Here is a 22,729-nt window from a genome sequence, read left to right as displayed (position 1 = left end):
TATACAAGAATAAACTTAAAATGCATTAGAATGGATTAAAGATTTAATTGTAAGACCCCAAACCATAAAACTCTCAGAAGAAAACATAGGCAGTAAATTCTCTGACAATTCTCTTAGATATCTATATCTATTTCTATTTCTATATCTATCTATAGATCCATATGAAGATCTATATCTATATATTTGATATATCTCCTCAGGCAAGGGAAACAAAAGGAAATACAAATAAATGGGACTACATCAAACTAAAAAATTTTGCACAGCAAAGGAAGCCATCAACAAACAAGAAGATAGCCTACTAAATGGGAGAAGGTATTTGCCAATGATACATCTGATAAGGGGTTAATATTCAATACATATAAAGAACTCATACAACTTAATACCCCCCCAAAAAAAATTAAAAAATGGACAAGGACCTGAGTAGATATTTCTCCAAAGAGGACATAGAGATGGCCAGCAGACATATGAAAAGATGCTTAATGTCACTAATCATCAATTATGAGAAATGCAAATTAAAACCACAATGAGATATCACCTCATACCTGTCAGAATGGTTATCATCAATAAATCAATTAACGAGAGTTGGCAAGTATGTGGAGAAAAGGGAACTCTCGTGTACTATTTGGTGGGATTGTAAATTGGTGCAGCCACTATGGGAAACATTATGGAGTTTTCTCAAAAAATTAAAAATAGAACTACTTTATGACCCAGCAATTCCTATTCTGGGTATTTATCTGAAGAAATCCAAAACACTAATTCAAAAAGATATATGCACCCCTGTGTTCATTGCAGCACTATTTACAATTGCCAAGATATGGACGCAATCTAAATGTCCATGGATAGATGAATGGATAAAGAAGAAGAGGTACATGTATACAACAGACTATTACTCAGCCATTAAAAAGAATGCAATTGTACCATTTGCAACAACATGGATAGACCTAGAGGGTATTATACTAAGTGAAATAAGTCAATCAGAGAAAGACAAATACCATATGATTTCATTTATATGTGGAATCTAAAAGATGAAATAAATGAACAAAGAAAACGGAAACAAACTCATAGATATAGAGAACAAATTGATGGTCCCCAGGTGGGAGAGGGATTGGAGGGATGAGTGAAAAATGTGAAGGGATTAAGAAGTACAAATTGGCAGTTATAAAATAGTCACTGGGATGTAAAGTACAGCATAGGGAATATAGTCAATAATATTGTAATAACTATTTATAGTGTTAGATAGGTACTAGACTTATTGGGGTGATCGTTTTTGCAAGTTATATAAATGTCATATCACTCTGGTGTAAACCTGAAATGAATATGATATTGTATGTCAAGTGTAATTGAAAAAAAATGGTTCTGTCTGTAAACTGCATTTTCAGTTTCTATATTCTCCAAAAAATTGTATGGCGTATTGTAAAGAAGTACAGACTCTTCAGATGGGAGTATACAATAAGAGCAGATAAACCAAATTGATCATAGTGGTCTCATTTCCTGCTTCTTACATATCTCTCTCATGAGTATGAAGTTCTTAATAAGGAGGATTGAAGAAAAATATTTGATAGAAGATTGAACCCCCGGATATTTTTCACTCACTAAATCTTCCACATCTTCTAATATTAGAACTTCCAGAAACCAAGCAATATTCCAGTTCATACTTCTTATTCACAGGCACCTTCTAAACCAGGTCAACCTGTCATTCTAACTTATCTATATACTTTTTAATTCATTTGTTGCTGCAGAACATTTACTTCTGTGGTTTAGAGTGTGTCTATGTTTTGTTTCTGTGTAGTGTTAAAAGTGGCAAACGATAATGTATTAATCTGGTGGCATTTGCCAGTATAGCTGGAAGGTAAAAGCTGATTTCAAGTATGTTCTAAAATGAAGCAGAAAGAAAGATAAAACACTTCTTAAAGTTGCAAACCTAATGATGCAGAATATAGTGAAGACATGAAACAAATGGAATCTCTTCCCTCCGACTTTGAGTTACCCTAGTCTATTCCCCCTCTGTGCACCAGGTAGAAGCAAACCTGCTTTCAGCACCTTTTCACACTAAGCTTCCAATCAGTGGCTTGCATTTTGTTGGGTGTTGCTAAATGAAGGTTGTCTGGGTTTTGATCTGGATGATTCATCTAAAATATATGAAAAGTTTATGAAAAGTATATATAGACATTCAGTTTAATTATATATGTTGGAACACTAGATTTTAAACCCTGTTTAGGTTATTGATCTTGTCTAAGCTCTGTTATGGAAATTCCAGAAGAGCTTCTAAGATCAAAGGAGACAGACCCAACTCTTTCTATAATAGGAATGCAGGTTTGTTGTCTGTAGACCCTACCATTACTGTTTTCAGTTTATGAATGGCTCCTTTTTTGCATAAAACAACTTGTATGATGCCATGCAATGCTAAATATATTTTGATTGCTATATTTGTATTTATATAGAAATGGAAATTACTTGAATATAACATTTCAAACTTGAAAATTTCCAGAAGAGCTTATTTGAAAAGATAACAAAATTATTCTCATAAATTCTTTCAAAAGAAATTGACATTTAAAAAGTCTGGGAAAGCTCAGTTTGGATGTCTGTGGTCTGTGCAAAGCTGCCTGTTGTATTTTGCTCCTTGTGCATGGATGAGATGGTAATATATTTTGTCCCAAATAAATGAACAAAACCGAGAACTGAAGACTTTTTAGAAGTTTATCCCAGTTCTGAGATAGGGGAAAGTGATGAAGGCAGGTAAGTGCGGATGTGCTTCTTGTTCTTTAGCGAAATTGTTATTTCATTGAATGGGTCCCCTTTTTTCTAGTCCCAGTTACTAAGGTGATGGTTCAATTCTACTGAATTCTAAACAGAAGGTAGAAAATAGGCAGCTAAAAGGAAAAGAAATAACCTGATTCATTTAAGCAAAAGCAAAAAAAAAGCTAATATCCCAACTAAGATTTGCCCATTTCTACTGCCTCTGAATAGCAGTATCAGTTGCTGTCAACACTATTTATGTGGAAAATTGCATTGACATAGTTTAATTGGTTCTGCAATATAATAGTAACACAATGAAGCAAAACAGGGCACTCAGTCCCATAATTAGCCAGAAGCCAAGACATAATGTAGAACCCAGGAAGGAAACTTGAAAACACATAGGAAGGCATTTTGGAAGTGAAGTGAAACTGTGTGTGAGAAAAGGAAGTTTTTGATATTTTTAAATTTAAGATGATGATCTTCTTCTAGTAATATTTGCAAATTAGTTAAAGAAAAAAAAAAAGTAAAGACTAAGGTTGGAACCCTGTTTTTTCTTTCACCATTTTGAGACTAGAAAGATTGAATTCCTCCATATTCAATGGGCAGTGACCCAGAGCATTTGGAACTGGATCTGGTGCCTTGCAATGAGCATCCTGGTGGATTGCTGCTCCAGATGTAGTCAGAGCTGTGTCTACTTTCCTGATGAAAAAATTTATTTCTTCTCTTATCCAATGAGATTACGATAACTAAACATCAAGATAATTAAAACCCCATTGACAAGTTTATTTTATTTTTTAACAATTACAACCAGTTACTGTATATTCACCAGAATGATGATTTCTTTTATTATTGACAAGTACAACTTCAAATTATGTCATCTTCTTTACATCATCTTCTCACTCAGTACTTCAGCTCCTGACTCACTCTTTCATAACTTTATCCAGTGTATTTCTAAATTGCTGCTACTGTAGAGTGGTGATAAGTATACAATTAAAAATATATTATTTCCTTGCTAGGGAAATAAAATCTGCCCATTTGTTGTGCATATGTGATTATGCATACCAAGATTATCAAACACACATAAGACATACGTATAAGATGCAGATGCCTAGGCATGCACACAAATGTACACATATATTCATTCTTCAGTAAAAAATACACATTTTGTATGTGTGTATGTATTTTTTATATCATTTGTATATCCTTTCTACTTGGTATATATTTTTTAATAAGTTATTAAAGGGGAACCTCAGGGGATTATATTAATATGCAAAAATAAACATGGGTATTAATAATAGTATACCTATAAAATAAGTTCTTTTAAATATAAAATTTATTGGTGAAGTTTTTTTTTTTAGCTCAGACATATGGGGTAATGTATTTATGTGAATTTATTTTTATTAAAAATTTTTTCCAATTACAGTTGACATTCAACATTATGTTAGTTTCAGGTGTACAGCATAATGGTTAGACATTTATATAATTTTTGAAGTGACTCCCCTGATAAGTCTGTGACTATTTTGTAACTGCCAATTTGTGCTTCTTAATCTTGTCATCCTTTTCAACCTATTTATGTGAACTTAAAACAAATATTTAGGGAATCTTGACTTGGGGCACACACATATTTAACTTTAGGTACATTTTTATATCAACTGTCATGGAAGGAAAGGTGAAATATAAAATATGAACAATGATAAAGACAACAACTCTCATTGTCATGTTCTTAAGCTAGCACAATAGACGGTGGATGCAATCTTTCATTTAAAATATTTTAGAATTGAAATATGCAGTAGCTGCACTGAAACGGATGATGCTACATCACAGTTTCAGAAACTGAAATCCCGATCCAGTTTCTATCACTGTAGAGGCCAGTTTAACTGCTGCCTGTTCCTTTCCTTCTTTTAAGATATCTATCCTCTGTGATTTCACAGGCTTTTCTGATCACTGAAGGTTGTCACTGAAGTAAATATTACCTTTTATTTTTCCCACTGTCACAGGCCATTTAAAGAACTCCTACTTCAAAATCCTCCAACAAATCCTGTTGCTATACAACCCTTTCCTACTGTTTTAAGTACTCTAATGCTAAATTCCAGACATTTGGAAACTGCATAAACCTATAAAGGTCAAAAATACTCAGTTCTTTCCCCAGAGTAAAACAGCCTTTATTTTAACCAATTCTTGCATTGTTTTTCTGCTTGTAGAGATTTACTACTCAAAGAAACTTATAATCAAATGTGAGAAAGGGACTCACATTTACTGAAAGTTTACTGTATGTTAGGTATTTCACATGCTAAATAACTGGAGTTAATTATTTCAATGGTCCTGTGTGATGAAACTCAGAAAGTTCAAGTACTTGAAAACCTCATGAATAGTTGGGCTGATTTGCCAACTTGATAAATCTGCTTGACTCTAAAACCTACTATGCTTTGACCAGCAGAAAGCCTATAGCTTATAAAAGAAAAGAGCTACGTACTGATGCTGAAAAATCTACATTTAATGGAATTGAGAAACAGGTATCTGGGTTTATAGTTATATTTACAGTTGGAAAAAATTACTTGAAAGTTGACTTGCATGTTTGTTCTTCAAACATATAGAGCAGTGTTTCTCAGCCTTCCCCCACCACACTTATTATTCCCCTAAGGAGATATTTTAGGATGTTTTCTTCTGATTGCTCCCCTCCTCATGAAATTGTAATATGTCTCTGTATATGTACTGTAGCACTTTGGAGGGCCACAAGGTATTGAAACAAGAATTCTTGCCCCCTTGTAGAAGAGGACTGCCTGAGGCTGCCTGATACAGATGATTGCTGTAGTATTTCACTCCTCACCCCACAGCATTGCTAGTTACTTGGCGGAGCCAGATAGAGTGGAACAATCACAACTTTGGACTTGGACAAATCCTGCCTGGATTCAGGTTCTATAACTTGTTACTTGCGAGAGCTAGGGCAAGTGACATAACCACTCTGAGCCAGTTTGCTCTTCAGGACAATGGAATTAGAATTCCTAACTCATAAAGTTGTGAGAGTTAAAAAAAGATGATATCTTTAAAAGTGCCTCGCAAGAGCCAGCAGAATTCTCAAACTGCATTAGTTCCTCTTCTTCCTTTCTATGAAGAATTATCCCTAGGCTCTACATTTTCTGGGAATAGTGCTAGGGTCATCAGACTAGAATTTTGGAAACTTGGGTTCTGGTACAAACTCTAACTACATAGATATGTGTTTTGTATTGTTTGTCTCTCTGTGAAGTGAGTGCTGATCTCTAAGTCTCATTTTAGGCTATTCAGCATGGGATTTTTGATATCACACTAAGCCCTCTCACGGATATAAAATAATTAATCACATTTTACGTTTTTATTGGCACTTTTAATCTCAGTGCCAAAATTTTTGTAAGGGTGTTTTCCTCTTCACATATTCTTCAAAACCTGAATATTGAGAATTAGAGAAACATATGTAGCCATGGGTGGTTATTGTTAGCTCAACAAGAAGAAATTTTATTTGGACTGAAAAACTGTATTCCTTTGTGATTTCCTCAGGATCACTTTTCTGGATACATAGATGAAAGAAACTTAGCCATGTTTCTACAATTTTACTTTATTTTTAGCTATTATACGCTGGAAAGATAGATGTTATTAAATAATTACAAATAATTTAAAGAGTAAAAACCAATTAGCAAGTAAAGAGTTTCTTTTCAATGTATTAGGTTGGTGCAAGAGTAATTGCGCTTTAAAAGGCTGAAAATCATTGCAAAAACCGCAATAACTTTTGCACCAACCTAATACTAATGTGTTAACACCAGTCACGATTCAGTTCAACAACAGAAAGAGACAAAACTTGGAGAAGCAAGTAACCTAATTGTTGGTAGTGATTTTGCTTCCCCAGAAACACTAAAGAAAGAGCTTGTTGTAGATAATTAGCAAAGGACAAACATGGAGATAGTTTAAAGCTCCTCTTGGATTGTAGGCAGTATATATTTTGCGTTTATTTGTACTTTTCTTTTTTGGAATTATGTCAGCCAAACAAAAATGTGTACAGAATACTCTAATGAACAGTTTTATATTCACAGCTGGCTTATCCAAAGGAAACGTTACAAACCCAGTTGAAATTCCTCATGTGCCTTCTGCAATCCCCTCTCTTTTCTATAGAGGTTTTGATATTTATTTGATATTTATCACTCCCATGCATTTCTTAATTTTTCACCTGTGTATATCTCTTAAAAATAAGTAAAGTTGTTTTGCATGCTTTACCTTTTACAAGACAGATATCACAATGTATTTTTTTTGCCCAATGTTATGTTTACGAGATTAAGTTTATTTTTGAATATTTTATTTTGAATGGTTAAGTAATTTTTATATAACTCACTATTTTATATTATATTACCCTATTACTTTTATAAATAATTTATTTGATTTACATTTTGTTGCATATTTGTAAGTCACTTTCAAGGTGATATGCTTATAAACATCTTGTGAAATAATTCATCCTGAAGTATGATCCATTTGTTCATTTATTTATTGGTAAAATGATATTTAAATGACTTCCTAGGCAAGGACTGTGCTAGGTATTAAAAATTAACTGGTGAGATAAACAGACTGTTCCTTATGAACCTTGCAGACTAATGGGAATACAAATTTTAAATTATGCAAATAATTCCACAAATCAATATATGATTCATTCAACAGAAATTCGTTGATTGCCTTATATGAATTAAAACAGTGACTCAAACAAATGAAAAATCTCTGACCTTGTGGAACTCACATTCTAATTGGGTGGTGTGGGATGGCAGGGCAGACACAGTAAATAAGATAAACTAAGAGTAAGTAAGATAAATAAGAAAAATGTATGTTTAAAGGAGATATATACTATGGGGTAAAATAATGGAGGAGAGGGGCAGTAAGGGAGGGTTTCAGTTTTAAATATACTGACCACAGAAGTCATCACTGAGAAGGTGACTTTGACTACATCTGTGAAGAAAGTGAGGCGAGGCGAGACTGAGTAGTCTGGAAACATGTGAAGAGCACTTCTGGCAGAGAGAAGAGCAGTACAAGGACCTAAGCAGTGATCAGCATCATTGGGCTGGAGTAGAGTGACTGAAGGGAAGAGCAGTAGAAATTGAGATCAGAGCAGGAGGGAGAGTGACAATGAAGGGATGTATGTATGTATGCATGTGTTTACTTATTTGCCATTGTAAGCACTTTGCCTTTTACTTGGAGTGAGATGTAAAACCGTTGGAGGGTTTTAGTAGAAAGGTCCAAGTCCAACTTCTCTTAAAATATGATCACTGTACAGACTGCACTGAAAATAAAATGAAATAGGCATAAGAGCAGAAGCAGGGAGGCTGGTGAGGAGGCTTGTGTAATAATCCTGGTGAGGGATTATGGTGGCTTGGACCAAGGTTGCACCAGTAGGTATGGTGAGAAGTGCATTCTGGATCTATTTTGAAGTTAGAGTTTATAAGATTGCTTGTGGTTGATGTGGGGTTAGAGAGAAAGAGAGAAATTGAGAACGACTTCAAACTTTTTGGCCTGAGCAACTGGAAAGTTGGTTTTGCCATTTCCTGAGATGGGGAACTTGATTTGGGACGTATTAAGGTTGAGGTGCTTAGTAGATCATCCAAGATGATACACAGAGTAGGCAGTTGGATATAAAAGACTGAGGTTGTATATATTTATCTTTTATAGTTTGCTAGGGCTGCCATAACAAAATACCATGGACTGGGTGGCTTAAACAACAGAATTTATTTTCTCACAGTTCTGGAGGCTAGAAATGTAAGATCAAAATGTTAGCAGCCTCTCTCCTTGGCTTGTAGATGGTCATCTTATTACTGTGTGTCTTCACATGTTCTTCCTCTGGGTCTCCCTGTGACCTAATCTCTTCTTATAAGGGTATCACTCATATTGGATTAAGATCCATCCTAATGACCTCATTTAAACTTAATTACTTCTTTAATGACCTAATCTCCAAATACAGTCACATTCTGAGGTACTGGGGGTTAGAACTTCAGCACACAGATTTTGGGAGTCCACTATGTAGCTAATAGATTATATTCAGAGCCATGTGACTGATTGAGATTGTCAAGGGAATGTATTTGAATAAAAGGAGAACAAATCCAAGAACTGGACCCTGGGACACTCTACCATTCAAGAATCAGGTAAAAGTGGAGGAACAAGTTAAGAATATTGAAAAAGAGCAATCAGTCTGGTGGGAGGAAAGTCAGGAGAGGAAATGTTGGTGTCTAGGAAACCAAGTAAAGAAAGTGTCTCAAGTTAGAGGGAGTCAGCATTTGTGTGAAATGCTTCACATAAGTCAAACAAGATGAGTACTGAGAATAGACCACTGGAGATAGTTACAAGGAGACTTTGGCAAACCTTGAAAAGAACAGTTTTGGTGCAGTAGGTGAAATGCTGATGACTTAGATTTCTGACAAGGACAGCTAGATGTGTGGAGTTACCATTGCAAAGAAAGATAATACCGAAAGAGGGAAAGATGGATGGGGGCGGCCATGGGTTCAATTTCAGGTGTAATCTTTTTGAGATTTTGTGAGACATCTAAGGGGTAGACATATTTAACCTTCCAGGGAATTTTGTATTTAAAAAATAGTTACAGGACTCTGCTAGGTTTACTTTAAGAAATCTGAAGCATGGAAGACAAGCATTTCAGGATCTTAGAAAGTCCTTAAGGCAGTGAGACCAGGGGCTTAAATCACACCCCACAAGCAACTGTCTTTAAGTAGGTTAATTGTTATAAATTAGACTGTTCTTTCCCATGAAAAATTTATAAGGAGAAAAGAAAGCAATAAACAGAGTTAAAGTGATGTTAGGACGTAAGAGAAGACACACTTCTGACATAAATTCATGTTATATTAAAGATGATGGGAATGGAATTTTTTATAAAGTAGGTTCTTAAGTATGAGAAAAATATTTTGAAAAATCTGGAAAGCAACATAATTTAGTGTTTCTTCCTCTGTGTTTTCATGGTATTTTGTACAAATTACTATGTGAGCATCTATCACACCATACTATATTATAAATGTTTATTTACATATCTGTCTACACCATAAAATTGTAGACTCCTTTGGGGAAGGACTTGGGTGTTATTAATCTGGTTGTCATTATTGCCTAAAGTGATGCTAGGCCTATAGTAGGCACTCATTAAATTTAAATTGAATGAATTCAATGAATTAAGAAACAACGTGACTTTTCACTAGACAGAACTAAACTAGACACTATCAGGCATCCGTACTTTCTGTATCTTTTAATAGAGGCCGTGGGTGACTGGTTGACTCCGAGCATCTAATTGCCTCCTGGTGTGGCATTGTGGAAATGTGCTTAAATGTAGTTGTGCATTTGCTGTTATCACACAATGTACTATTATTTCCAGGAACATCACATTATTGCTGACTTTTTTTTTTTTTTAGTACCCTATGTGCTCTACAATATGTGTCTGAGAATAAATTGTATATCCGATCTAACATGCATTCAGGTGGTAGACTGAGTTAGGACTTTTTTCCCTGAGGAGAGGGATAATTTGTTGGCAAACTCACATGAAAAAAAATTCCATTTCTCAAATGATCCTACCTGCAGATGAAATCCATGATTATTATTTGTTATTTGTTGAGCACAAACTCAGCGCTATAAGAAACAAGAAACACAACCATGGGGAATGATGTGATCTGTGCCTCAGGGCTGAACAATCCACACCAGGCACAACATGTAATTCATAGATGACAATAGCAGAAAAAGTAACTGTTTCAGATGTGAGAGGCTCTTGGAGATTATTATTAATTTCTAGTGATTACAGAGAGCTTACAAAAGACATTTTGTCTGAAAATTTTTATCAAAATGAAAAAAAATTAGGAGTAATATTTAAAGAGGGAAGAAGTAGTCAAATAAAAGAGTGAATTCAAGTATGTATCTAAGTGAGGAGGATGCTGATGAGTAAAAAATTGATTTAGGCAAAGTAAAAAAGCACTTATCCATAAACTAATCTATAGCTAGCATTTCATTATATTTCCTAATATGAATTTTCATTCTAGTGATAGACTCATTATAAGTTCCAGTATGTATGGAAAGAAGTATGGTAAAAATAGTAAACACAAGTAAACTAATAAGAAGAGTAAACCTAGAGAAAAAAATTTCCCCTAGATTTTCCTGAGGTTCTCTTTTTTTGTTTTTTAAATGAAAGGTTATTTAGGTGACAATGGTTAGCAAAGTTACACAGGTTTCAGATGTACATTTCTGTAATACGTCATCTATATATCACATTGTGTGTTCACCACCCAGAGTCAGTTCTCCTTCCATCACCATGTATTTGATTCCTTTTATCCTCATCTACCACCCCCTCCCCACTGGTAACCACTAAACTATTGTCTATGTCTTGAGTTTTTGTTTATTTGTTTGTTTGTCTTGTTATTTTGTTGTTTTCAGTTTAATATACCACATATCAGTGAAATCACATGGTTCTCTACTTTTTCTGTCTGACTTATTTCGCTTAGTGAAACTCAATATCCAAACTCAATATCCATCTATGTTGTCGCAATTGGCACTATTTCATCTTTTTTATGGCAGAATAGTATTCCACTGTGTATATATACCACATCTTCTTTATTCAATCTTCTACAAAAGACACTTTGGTTGTTTCCATGTCTTGGCCACTGTAAACAAAGCTGCAATGAATATTGGAGCACGTATATCTTTATGGATAAATGTTTTCAGATTTATTTGGGTAGATACCCAGGAGAGGGATTGCTGGGTCATTCCCTGAGTTTTAAGACACACTTAAGTGGTTCAAGTGCAATGGCAGAATGTGGAAGAGATTCCAGGGAAACAGCACAAGATTTTGATTAGATATGCAAAAAATATAAGGGTGAATCTCTAAAACAACAGGGTAGTGAAAAGCATTTGTTAAAGATGTCAGGCTTAGAGAGAGAAATGTATACCTGAAATTGTTTACAAGTCACATAGCTGGAAGAACAGACTTAGAAGTTGGATTAGGCATTTTCCTCATCAGCTTTTACAGACTAGAAGCAGAGGCTACAGTAGGGGAGACCAAAAGCAAGCAGGAACCCTCAAGCATGAGTTAGAGTTCATGGGGACTGCCCAAATCCATGTCAGTTATTGTTGCTTCTGACCTGGTTGGTGTGGATGTCCTGAAGGAGCCAGGGTCCTCATCATGAGCTGAACACATAGTTAGTCATAAAAGCGAAGGAGGATTCAGGAGAAGGTGGATCTGTTGCAGTGACAAAATATGACAAAATTAAGTGAAAAAATGTGTGAGTTGCAAAATGACTGCTGTTTATTCCAGTACTTTAAATCTTTTGTAGGAATCTTTCTTGTAGCCCATGATAAATGGAAACATACAAAAAATGAATTCTGGGAAATATAGTTCAACCTGGTCAAGTTGACACATTACAAAGCCACCACATATCTTTCAGACTTTAATAGTTTACTTATGCCTTTATAAACAATGATAACATATTTTGGCCTTTCTTTTCTCTCTAGCCAGTCTTCCTTCCTCCCTTCCTCCCTTCTTTCCTTCTTTCCTTCCTCCCTTCTTTCCCTTTCTTTCTTTCTTTCTTTCTTTCTTTCTTTCTTTCTTTCTTTCTTTCTTTCTTTCTTTCTTTCTTTCTTTCTTTCTTTCTTTCTTTCTTCTCTCTCTCTCTCTCTCCCCCCCCGCCCCTTTCTTTCTTTCTCCAACCTTCCTTCCTTCCCTCCCCCCTTTCTTTTTCCCTCCCTCCCTCCTGCCCCTCCCTTTTTTTCCTTTCCTTCTTTTGTTGCTGGAATTCTTGCCTTTAACTGTAATGTTTTTACCCTGAAATTTGTCTTCTACTTTACTTCTGTACTAAATCTTTCTCTGGAAACATTAGACCAGTGATCAGATATTTACCAAATTATTTTCTCTATTGTATTCTACCATATTTGACATTGTTGATCAAAGTTTTACTTCCAATGAATTTTCTGAAATGATTCTCTTTTTGTAGTTTTCTTATATCTCTGATCACAGTCTTCTGGCACATTTTCTTCTTATGTTTCAGTTTTCACCATTTTCTAAAACTTCATTCTGGGCCTGAAATTCCTTTTTTATAATTTAGAAGCAGTCATCAATCTTCAAAGCTTTATTACCTCTTTATTAGTAAACCCAAATCTAAAACTTTAGGCTTCTCCATTTATTTGAATTTCTATTTCCTGTAAATAACCAACGGATAATTTGTCATGATCTCAGACCTAGATATAATATCTCCCATTATGATGCAAACTTCGTGATGAAAGTTTTGGTGATGGGTATATCCCCATAGTAGGTGCTCAATAACTACTTATTGAATCAATCACTAAGTGAATGAATGTATCAACCCCGAAAACATAGAACTGAACACATTATTTCTCTCAGTAGCCAATCTCAACTTTCTAAGTCTCTCTCAATGGTATCAACATTTTCTCAAGCATACATGCTTATAAACTTGGGGTAATTTTTGACATCCAAGATGGAATTATCAATGAAAAAAATGGATCTTAGTAGAGGTCCTTTATCTATGTTAGATAAAAATGCCAACAAATATACTGTAGAAAGTTTTGGGTGATTTTCCTCCCCTATATAGAGAATCATATAGTATCATTTTGTGGAAAGTATTATGGTTTAGTTGTTTAGATCACAGACTATGCTTCAAGGCTTGCTTGGTTCAAAACTCAGATCTGACATTTACTAGTTCATTAATCTTGGGCAAGAGGCTTAACGTTTTTTGTGCAAGTTTTCTTGTCTGTAAAATAGAGGTGATAATAACAGTGTCTACATTTCAAGTTTGTTGAGAAGATTAAATAAGTTAATAATTGTGAATGAAGTAGAACAATAGCTGATGAAGAGTACCATAAAAATATATTTTTTTTAAATTTTATAATTCTAGAAGATCAGGTATCCCAGAAATAAATGAAAGTATTACTTTAATGCACCTCACAGAAGCCTTAGCTTTTTGTCCCTTGAATGAAGTGAAATATTTCCACTGGTTTTTCTGTCAGAATTTTTGAGTATTTATGTAAAATTTAATGTTACTTAATTCAGCATATTTTAATATTCTTCTGAAGACTTTCCTAGCTCAAGCATGTTTAATTATTAAAACTAGGCTTCCCCATCCTTTAAACAATTATTTCATGAAAGAATGTTTGTGTATTTGTACATATGTATATAAGCATATGTATGTGTATATAGTCATGTATATTTGCACATATATGTATGTGTAAATATAAGAGAAATGTTTGCATTTATGACTTCCAATCGGACCTAATGTTGAATATACATGTAAAATAAAATTCTATGTTTGGCCTATCTCATCATTTACTACTAGCTTAACTGAAATCATATATATGGATAAAGTTTTCTATTTTAAATCTTTGCAGACCCAACACATTTAAAGAGAATACTCATTAGCTCTAAAGAAGAGAGGAAAACTGGATATTTTGTAAATTTTATATCTACTATTACCATAGAAACAACTTATGTTTAGGACCTGTATTACATTTCAATTTTGTGTCTTTTTAATTGAATGAATGCGATTCAGTTTGGTTAAGCAAGGAAATATGAACCACTTTTGAAGATATTCGTTGTGGTTTAAGCACTTTATGACACATGTCAACATGTTTCCTCATTCAACAGCAATTTATATTTATGCCATTTTTATGTTAATTATGTGGTTGCTATATTTGGTTCTTGCCGATTGGTGGCCAGTAGGTCAGAACTGTTCCATTAATCCAAGTAAGCACATACATGTGAACTTTTGCCTTGATTTTTTTTTTTTTTTTTTTTCAGTTTTACAACCACAAAATGTATACTAGTAATTAGTTTTTCCAGGATGTGCATTTCAAGAAGATTACTGCCTCGGGTCACGGAAGTCCTATGATATTTGGCTGAAAACCAGGTGTGTAATCCCTTAGAAATGTTCTGCATCTTGCATTGGGATACTTTGGAACGGAGTTGCTGCATCTTAAGAACCATAAATTCAGTCTTGTCTCAAACCTCAATTAAGACAAACTATAGAAAAAGAAACAGCAGTGGGCCAACTGTTTTGGTACTGTTCTATTTTTTCAAAAGTTGTGAATGAACAGTATTTTGGTGAGAAAGTTTTTCTGGCATACATGTTTGACTGACAATTGAATGTGAAATTATTACTTATTCACCATTTCTCAAATGGTTTTATGTTTAAAAAATACTTTAAAAAGAGTTTTTCAATAATAAAGAAAATGTACTCAGCACAAGGCAAATTAAGAACTGTGTGCTCTATAAGTGGTAACTTTTTATGCTGTTATCGTGTTATTCTTTATGAGTTGATGTATTTTTCAAATATGACAGCATGTTGTCCAACAAGACCATAGTTGTACTATACCTTTCCCATTTAATTTTGTTCCCCAAGACTCAACTGTTCCTCTTTTCTTCACGCTCCCTCAACCCAAATAGCTCTTAATTGTATTCTCTCCAATTAGCCTTCCCTGAATTAGGATATTTATTTTCTCATTCTCTTACATCATCATCATCATCATCATCATTTTACTACAGCAAATGTAATCCGTTTTTAATTCCATGGGTTTCAGACGTGAATTTTTCTCTATGATTCCTAATCTTGAATCCTGTCATCCTTTGACCATATTTCCTTTCCAATTCATTTCCCATTTTTCCTCCTTTTCCTTCACAGCTTTATTTCCTACCAAATGTACTTTTTATGAGATTTATCTAAAACTGCTATATAATAAACATTGACTAACTCTATGGTCATTACTTTCCATTTGTTTTTCTTTCATTTTTCTTTGTTTCAATAAACCAGTATCGAACAGATCAAGAAATGACAGTACTTATTATTATTATTATTATTATTATTATTATTGTTGTTGATTTATTTATTTTTGTTCATACATTTTATCTAAAACTGGGAAGAAAAATCTGTATTTACTCAAATATTTGAATTGTTCTTAAACTAGCAGAAAGTTTCTTGAAGAAAAATCACTTTGGTAATCTGTACACCTAGGTGACAAAAGTTCCATCCTCTACCGAATGCAGATTGTGAGATCCTAGAGGATATTAATCACGTCCAATTTATCTTTGTTTCATTTCAGTACCTAATGTAGAGCCTCACACATAGTACGCATCTTGGAAAGTATGTTGGTTAATTTATCCAAGTCTGGGGCTTTATGATGCACTGCTGAACTATTTCTGCTAAATAAATAACAAACTAGATTGCTCCTACTATATTTCTGTCAACCAGCAGAGTTTCACACCCTCGACATAGTACATATCTTAGTCATAGTCAACTCAGTGAGAATTTCTAAAATTTTCACATGGTTCATAGCACTGGGCAGTGAAGTAAAACTGTCATTAACTTAGAGTTGATGCCCTGGATCTAGAACAGAAAAATGGAGAAATCTCTCCATATACCAGACCAATTAGATCTGTCTTTGGAAATCTAAACATTGACATTGGAAAATATTTGACCAACAGCTAAAGAATGAGAGCTAGAGTGAACATCCTGGCATGGATTTGATTTCTACTGTGGTGGTTACAAATTTTAAACAATGAAGATCCTAAGATGGCTAGAAAGAACTTGAATTGAATTTAAAACCACCACATGACAAACTATACTGCCAGCGTTAGCAATGGAAAATTATTTAATATTTTTCCCCAGAAAACTTTTATTTATACAGGACATCTTCCAATCATGGGAGAGTATTTAGATAGGTTTTATAGGAATATACATAGCTATTGTTCAATCAGTGGAGTTCCTGGTTTTATTTTTCTTGTGAATTGTTGATGACAGCATCCAGAAATGTTAGTGTTAGGTTTCTCTGATTTTGAAATTTCCCAGAATATAAACTTCTCTAATTTAGTGAATTAAAGGAAGAAAATGCATGTTTTCATTCCCAGTGGACTTCACTGTGAATCCTAAACCATGTTCAGTTTGGAATTCTTAAACGTCATTTCGTAGACCACTTTTTAAATTTAAGTAAAATGGTTGTATGTAGCCCAAAAATTTCCTACTAATTAAGTGGTACCTCATAAAAAGAATAGCATTATAGTGGTACTTTATTATTTATTAGTGGTATTTATTATTAACGATAACATGTTGATATTTAATAATAATTGATGCAGTTTATAAGTTCTTCTATTTTACTTTATATTGTCAGTATCAGTAGGGAATGTTGAATTATTTTTTTAATAATACTGAGGGGGGTCATAAAATGATCTAATTATAGTATTTTATCAGAACTAACTTGCAACTCGTATCCTGGATTTGTATAGGCACAATACTAATTGCCGTCCATTTGGATGTGTCCCCTCTCCTCCTCATCACAATATTCCCATGGAATACAATGGGAAAGCTGCCTTGAGTCTGTACAAAGGGCAAATGTTCTAAAATATTTTTTAATGAACATGCAATTAGCCGTGATGAACCTATAATACATTTTGTGACACACTTATTAGGTGAGCTTAATCTGTAGTAGTTTTACTAAATGTAGTATTTTTTACAAAAAATAATGTACTATTTGAAGAAATGACAACCTATCAGCTCTTCAAAGCCTGCTCTTAGGGCCACTTTATGAAAATGGGCACCTTTCACTATTCACAAGTCTTCTTGTTTTTGTTTCTGATTAAACCAAAGGAAAGAAGTTCTCTTTCCATCACTGAGTAATAAAATGTCATTATTAATATTCGTGCAGGGCTATGTGAAAGAGTGAGGGAAATGAGAGAAAAAGAGTGGAAATGAACCATAGTTTTCTAACCCAAAGGTCTCCCGAGCCTGAGGGAACAAGCAAAGAAGGAGTCACAGTCATAATGGAGCAGCTGATTCCAAGGTCCCAGGGAGATCTCTCAGACAGGAAATGACGCCTGGCTGGATCCCAACAGGGAACAGTGCAGGGGAAAACTGATGCTGGTGCTCATGCTGAAACGAGGGTCAGAAAGCAAAGCAGCTGGAGAGAGAGAAAGAAACATACCTCTCCCCACCATGTCCAGTAGAAAATTGCGGGTGCATTTCATTGTAGCTTGTGTTTCTGAAACATTGGTTATCATTACCATCAGCTTATAAGCAGTTCATAGTTACCCATCCAGAAAAGAAACTTGGGAAGATTTGATTCTCAGAAAGAAGACTGAGTCTATGAAGTGGAAACAAATAAAGATCAGCTACTTTTGTTTTAATGAGTGAAGAAAATCACACAAGGTAGCTTTAGAAATCAAATATTTGTGGTTTAAGAGAAAAAACAAAGAAATCAAATATTTGGAAAGAATTTCAAGATTTCCTATTAAGTAGATATATTTATTTACTTACTTCTTACTTGTGTTAATTATTAAAAGGAAATTGAATTATAATATATGTCAAAATTTGCTACACTTACAAAACTGGATTAATTACAACAGAGCAAATGATGATGCACTATTGTGCTTACATACGAAGAAGGTCTGACAAGTTTACGAACTCATCCTAGAAAGAGTGCTACACACCTCATTGCTGAATATCACTATGGTCACCTTCGAAGTACTCCCCTTGGGAAGCTATGCACCGATGCCAGCACCTAGTCCACCCTTCAAAGCAATTTTGGAACTTTTTTTCTGGAATGGTCATCAGAGCTATGGCGTATTACCCTTGATGTCCTGAATGTCTTCCTTTCAATATTTCCTTTATCTTTAGGTAAAGAAAGAAGTCACTGGGGGCCAGATCAGGTGAGTAGGGAGGGTGTTCCAATACAGTTATTTGTTTACTGGCTGAAAACTCCCTCACAGACAGTGCCATGTGAGCTGGTGCATTGTTGTGATGCAAGAGCCATGAATTGCTGGCAAAACGTTCAGGTCATCTAACTTTTTCACACAGTCTTTTCAGCACTTCCAAATAGTAAACTTGGTTAACTGTTTGTCCAGTTTGTAGAAATTCATAATGAATAATCCCTTTGATATAAAAAAAAAGTTATCACCAAGTTCGTGAACTTAATTGTTAGATCTCGTATAACAAAGTTCTCGATGGTACAAAACGTGGCAGGACTAATCTCTGCTGTTAGACATCAGGATATCAGGAAGGAGGTGGGAGGGCTCTGGGAAGTTGAAAATGTTTTGCTTTGTGGTCTGGGTGCTTGATTACATGGGTAGGTTCTGCTTGTGACCATTCAGTTGTACACATGATATGTGCATTTTTCTGTATGTATTTTATATTTCAAAGAATTATTTTGAAGAAAACTCTAGAAAATTAGTGACTTGGGAAACAATGACTTGGACAAGTGATTTAAAAATGTTTCATAAGATATATGTAGTAATAGCATGGGATACAGGAGTTATTCAAATCAAAAACCTCTTGAAGAAGATGATGCTATTTATTCCTAGATTTCAACTGCCCTGTGGAAACAGCCTCATGCAAACACATTTTCTTAAACTTATTTGTTCAGTTGTAGTTGACAGTCAGTATTATTTTATATTAGTTTTAGATGTACAGCATAATGGTTAGACATTTATATAATTTATGCTGTGATTTCCTCTGTTTAGTCTAGTACCCACCTGGCAGTATTCATAATTTGCAACAGTATTGACTATATTCTCTATGCTGTACTTTACATCCCTGTGACTATTTTGCAACTATCAGTTTTTATTTTTTAATCCCTTCACCTTTTTCACCCAGCTCCCCAGTTCCCCTCCCCTCTGGCAACCATCCATTTCAAACACATCTTTTTTCAAATTTAAGAAATGAGTTATGGTTCTCAAGTCAACCCCAAATTGGCTTAATACATCCTGTATTGTTTTGATAAAGGTGTTTTTTGACAGGCCTTTGAAAATCATCTTGGTTGCATAAACAGCTCCACCAAACTGTGGAACTAATATATTACTAGTTGTCCTTAGTTTTGAAGTTTCAAACCGGTGCCCTACAAGGAAATTTAAACTAATTGCTGTTCAGTAGGCATTGATGTGCAAAACTTTTTGTTTAGCCAGTTGTTATCTAGCCTCCTTAGTAATACAGAGTATTGAGGGTTTGTTTCTCCTTTCCAAACAAATTGAAGTAAGGAGGCAGTGAAAAGGGGACATTGATGTCACATTAGGTGTCACATAAGTCTGTGTGTGTTAGGGGGCAGGATGGGAATTTGAGGTGGGGAGGAAGGCTGTAATTCTTTCTTCCCCATGTAGTGGCCTTTTGGTTACTCCATACTTTGATCTTGTACACGAAGACTGCAGAGCTATAGGAATTTGCAGCTAAGCAAGATTGATGGGAGAATAGCAATGAAAATTCTCCTTTTACCAACAGATTTCAGTGGATGGGGAACTATGAATCAGGTGGAGTCTTGACCCTCATTCTCCTAGCTGAAACACATTGGTGTGGATTTTCCCCTTCCTTAAAGTAATCCTGGCTGGAGGGGAGAATGACAGGGTTCTGGGTAAGTAACCTTTCACTTTATTAATCTCACAGGGGACGATACTTAACATTGCGCTATGAGAAAAAGGAGTTGATAACTCAGTATGTTAAATTACCTTGCAGTGAAATCCAGAAAACAAGAAGGATAGCAAGGGACTCTTTAAGGATAAATATTTCTAAATGTCATTTTGATAATGAAAAAGTACTATTGTAAGTCTAAAACTTGTTTTGCATTTTACCAATTCTCAATGCTCACTTAAATTCTTACAATTTCTTTAATAATAGACAGTTCCAAAGTTTTCACCCAAATTTTCCCTGGGCTCAGGGATTAAATTGGAGCCAGTGTACAGCCATTATTTTGAATTACATAAACTATATTGAAGATGGTTCCATTAATTTCTTACACCCATGTCAGGTAATGGAAAACAAACTTGCATCTCGGATCACCTTCCAAAAATGGTATTTGGAGTTAGTGATTCCAGTAATTTAGAACAGGGTTGTGTAAGATTTTCCTTCTGGGTTATTACAGGTCACTGTTTTGGTAGAATTGTATCTGTTTAAATAATCCTGTTGATAACAAAATAGTAGATTGCTTGTTTTCAGAGGAGGGGAAATACCATATACAAGTTTTCAGATTTGACAATTACCTTACAAATATTAATGGCTACCAGTGAATAATAACTCAGTGTTGGAAAGGATAACAAATCTAGTTAAAATGAATAGGCTGATTTTGTTAAGTCCAGTTCCCTGCAAACAAAAACCATCATGGGGCAGCCAGTACCCAGACGTTTTTATTTTCAGCTAGTCTTAAGAAGTAGGTGCTCTTCCCCAATTTCCACTATCAATTTAATGGCAGGTTTAGAATGCAGAACAACCTGAGGTAGAGAAAACTCAAAACATGGTGCTTTTTCATGCTCAAATCCACATTTCCAAAAATCATAATTCTTTGTGGCATACAATTACAAAACTTGTTGTATGGTTAGGTTATCTAGAAAAAAAGAAAGAAAGAAAGAAAAGAAAAACCTGATTTTTAATGTTATGTTATATCTTGGCCTTAGAGGCTAAAATGAAACTGACTATGAGCAAATGTTAATTCTAAAGTTGGCACATCACCACAGGGGGCTAGTACTTCATTAAATGCTTCATTTCCATGAAAGCCACTAGTGTGTAAGCTCCTTAAAGCAGGGTCTTTGGTGCACAGCTGTATTCCAAAACCTAGGACAGTCCAGTGCCTGACCCATAGTAGGTATTGGACAAGTATTTGGAGTAAAAAAATGACTGAGTTCAATATAACAGGTACTTTCATGTTACAGCTCAGTGGAGAGTCATGCATCAAGACTTTTTTTGTTTTTAAAGCAACAAAGCTATGGGGTGAATCAGGGAAGTTTAAGCTAAGTTTTAAGAATTGTACTTAAAAATAAGTGCATATTTACTTGAAAATAAGTGCATATTCACTAGCTGACAGATTGGGGAGGACAATATAAGCAGAAAAATTAAAGGTGTAGAAACTTGAAAACTATACTGTGCAGGCAGTTTATATTCTGAAAAATAAAGTGCTTGTTGAAAGTGGATAAAGACAAAGAGTGGAAGCGTAGGAGGCTGGATCATTAGATAAAGGCCAATTGATGAAGTAAATAGAAAAAAAAAAGACATTCTACATTCTTCTACCACTATATCTACCCCACTCCCTCACACCTACTAGCCCCCTACATCTATGCCCATAATTTTTTTGTTCCATCCTGTTACTATGGATGGATTGTCCATCTTTTTCACTTGTGTTCTAAGTCTCATTCCTTGTCACCTATATAAGAGTAACATTTCAAGAATTCTCTTTCCAGCATCAAAAATTTTAAACTCTCCACTGGCTTGACTTGACATCCAGAGAATGTTAAAAGCATGCTGTAATATTTTCCAACTTATAAAAATTCTCTTTTTATCACTTATCCTCCTCCAGCCATTACCCCATTTCTCTTCTCCACTTTATAGAAAACATCCTCAAAATTATGTTCAAAAGAAGGCTGTCTCCAAGTTCTCCTTAATTCTCTAATAAACCCATTTCACTGTTGGAATATAACTATGGTCAGTGAGATATTATCAACATCACCAATAACCTCCAAATTTTTTAATTCAAAATTAATCTCGATCCTTATCTCATTTGACCAATCAGTAACATGACAATGTTCTCTCTTATTTATTTGTTTGTTTATTTATTTATTTATTTATTTATTTATTTATTTATTCATTCATTCATTCATTCATTCATTTATTTATTTTAAATATTGGCTTTGGGACACCACTGCTTTGTTTTCCTCCTATCTTACCTGCAATTCATTTTTGCCTTCCTTTGTTGACTTCTTCTAGTATTTTTAATCTGTAAGTGTTAAAGTGCCTAAGAGCTCCATCCCCAGACCATGTTTTCATCTATACATACTTTCTAAGTGACTTTATATAGTTTCATGGCAGGTTCTCAAATGTTTTCAGTCCCTATTTCTAGAATGAATGCTGGACTTTCTGTATACGTGTATATACTACTTCCAGTCCATCATCTCCATTTGTGTGTGTTATTATATATTTATTTATTGCCTGTCTTCTCAGAATGTAAGCTTCATGAGGACAGAGATTTTATTTTTTTTCTA

General features: G+C 34.5%; 1 long non-coding RNA gene across 1 annotated transcript in view; it reads left to right on the top strand.

Annotated features, from left to right (window-relative positions):
* The window catches only part of LOC148759307 (uncharacterized), a 59,181-nt gene extending 41,003 nt beyond the window's left edge, over positions 1 to 18,178 (top strand). Inside the window, exons 6-7 of the long non-coding RNA XR_016022995.1 lie at positions 14,528 to 14,636; positions 17,494 to 18,178. This is a non-coding gene — a long non-coding RNA (uncharacterized LOC148759307). The remainder of the gene's footprint in view (positions 1 to 14,527; positions 14,637 to 17,493) is intronic.
* The last annotated feature ends 4,551 nt before the right edge of the window (positions 18,179 to 22,729 follow it).

The sequence above is a fragment of the Rhinolophus sinicus genome, chromosome 1 (assembly GCF_057876585.1).
Source record: "Rhinolophus sinicus isolate RSI-liver-muscle chromosome 1, RSI-T2T, whole genome shotgun sequence".
Classification (NCBI taxonomy): Eukaryota; Metazoa; Chordata; class Mammalia; order Chiroptera; family Rhinolophidae; genus Rhinolophus; species Rhinolophus sinicus.
The sequence above is the reverse complement of the archived record's forward strand: the minus strand, read 5'-3'. Positions and strand labels throughout refer to the sequence as shown.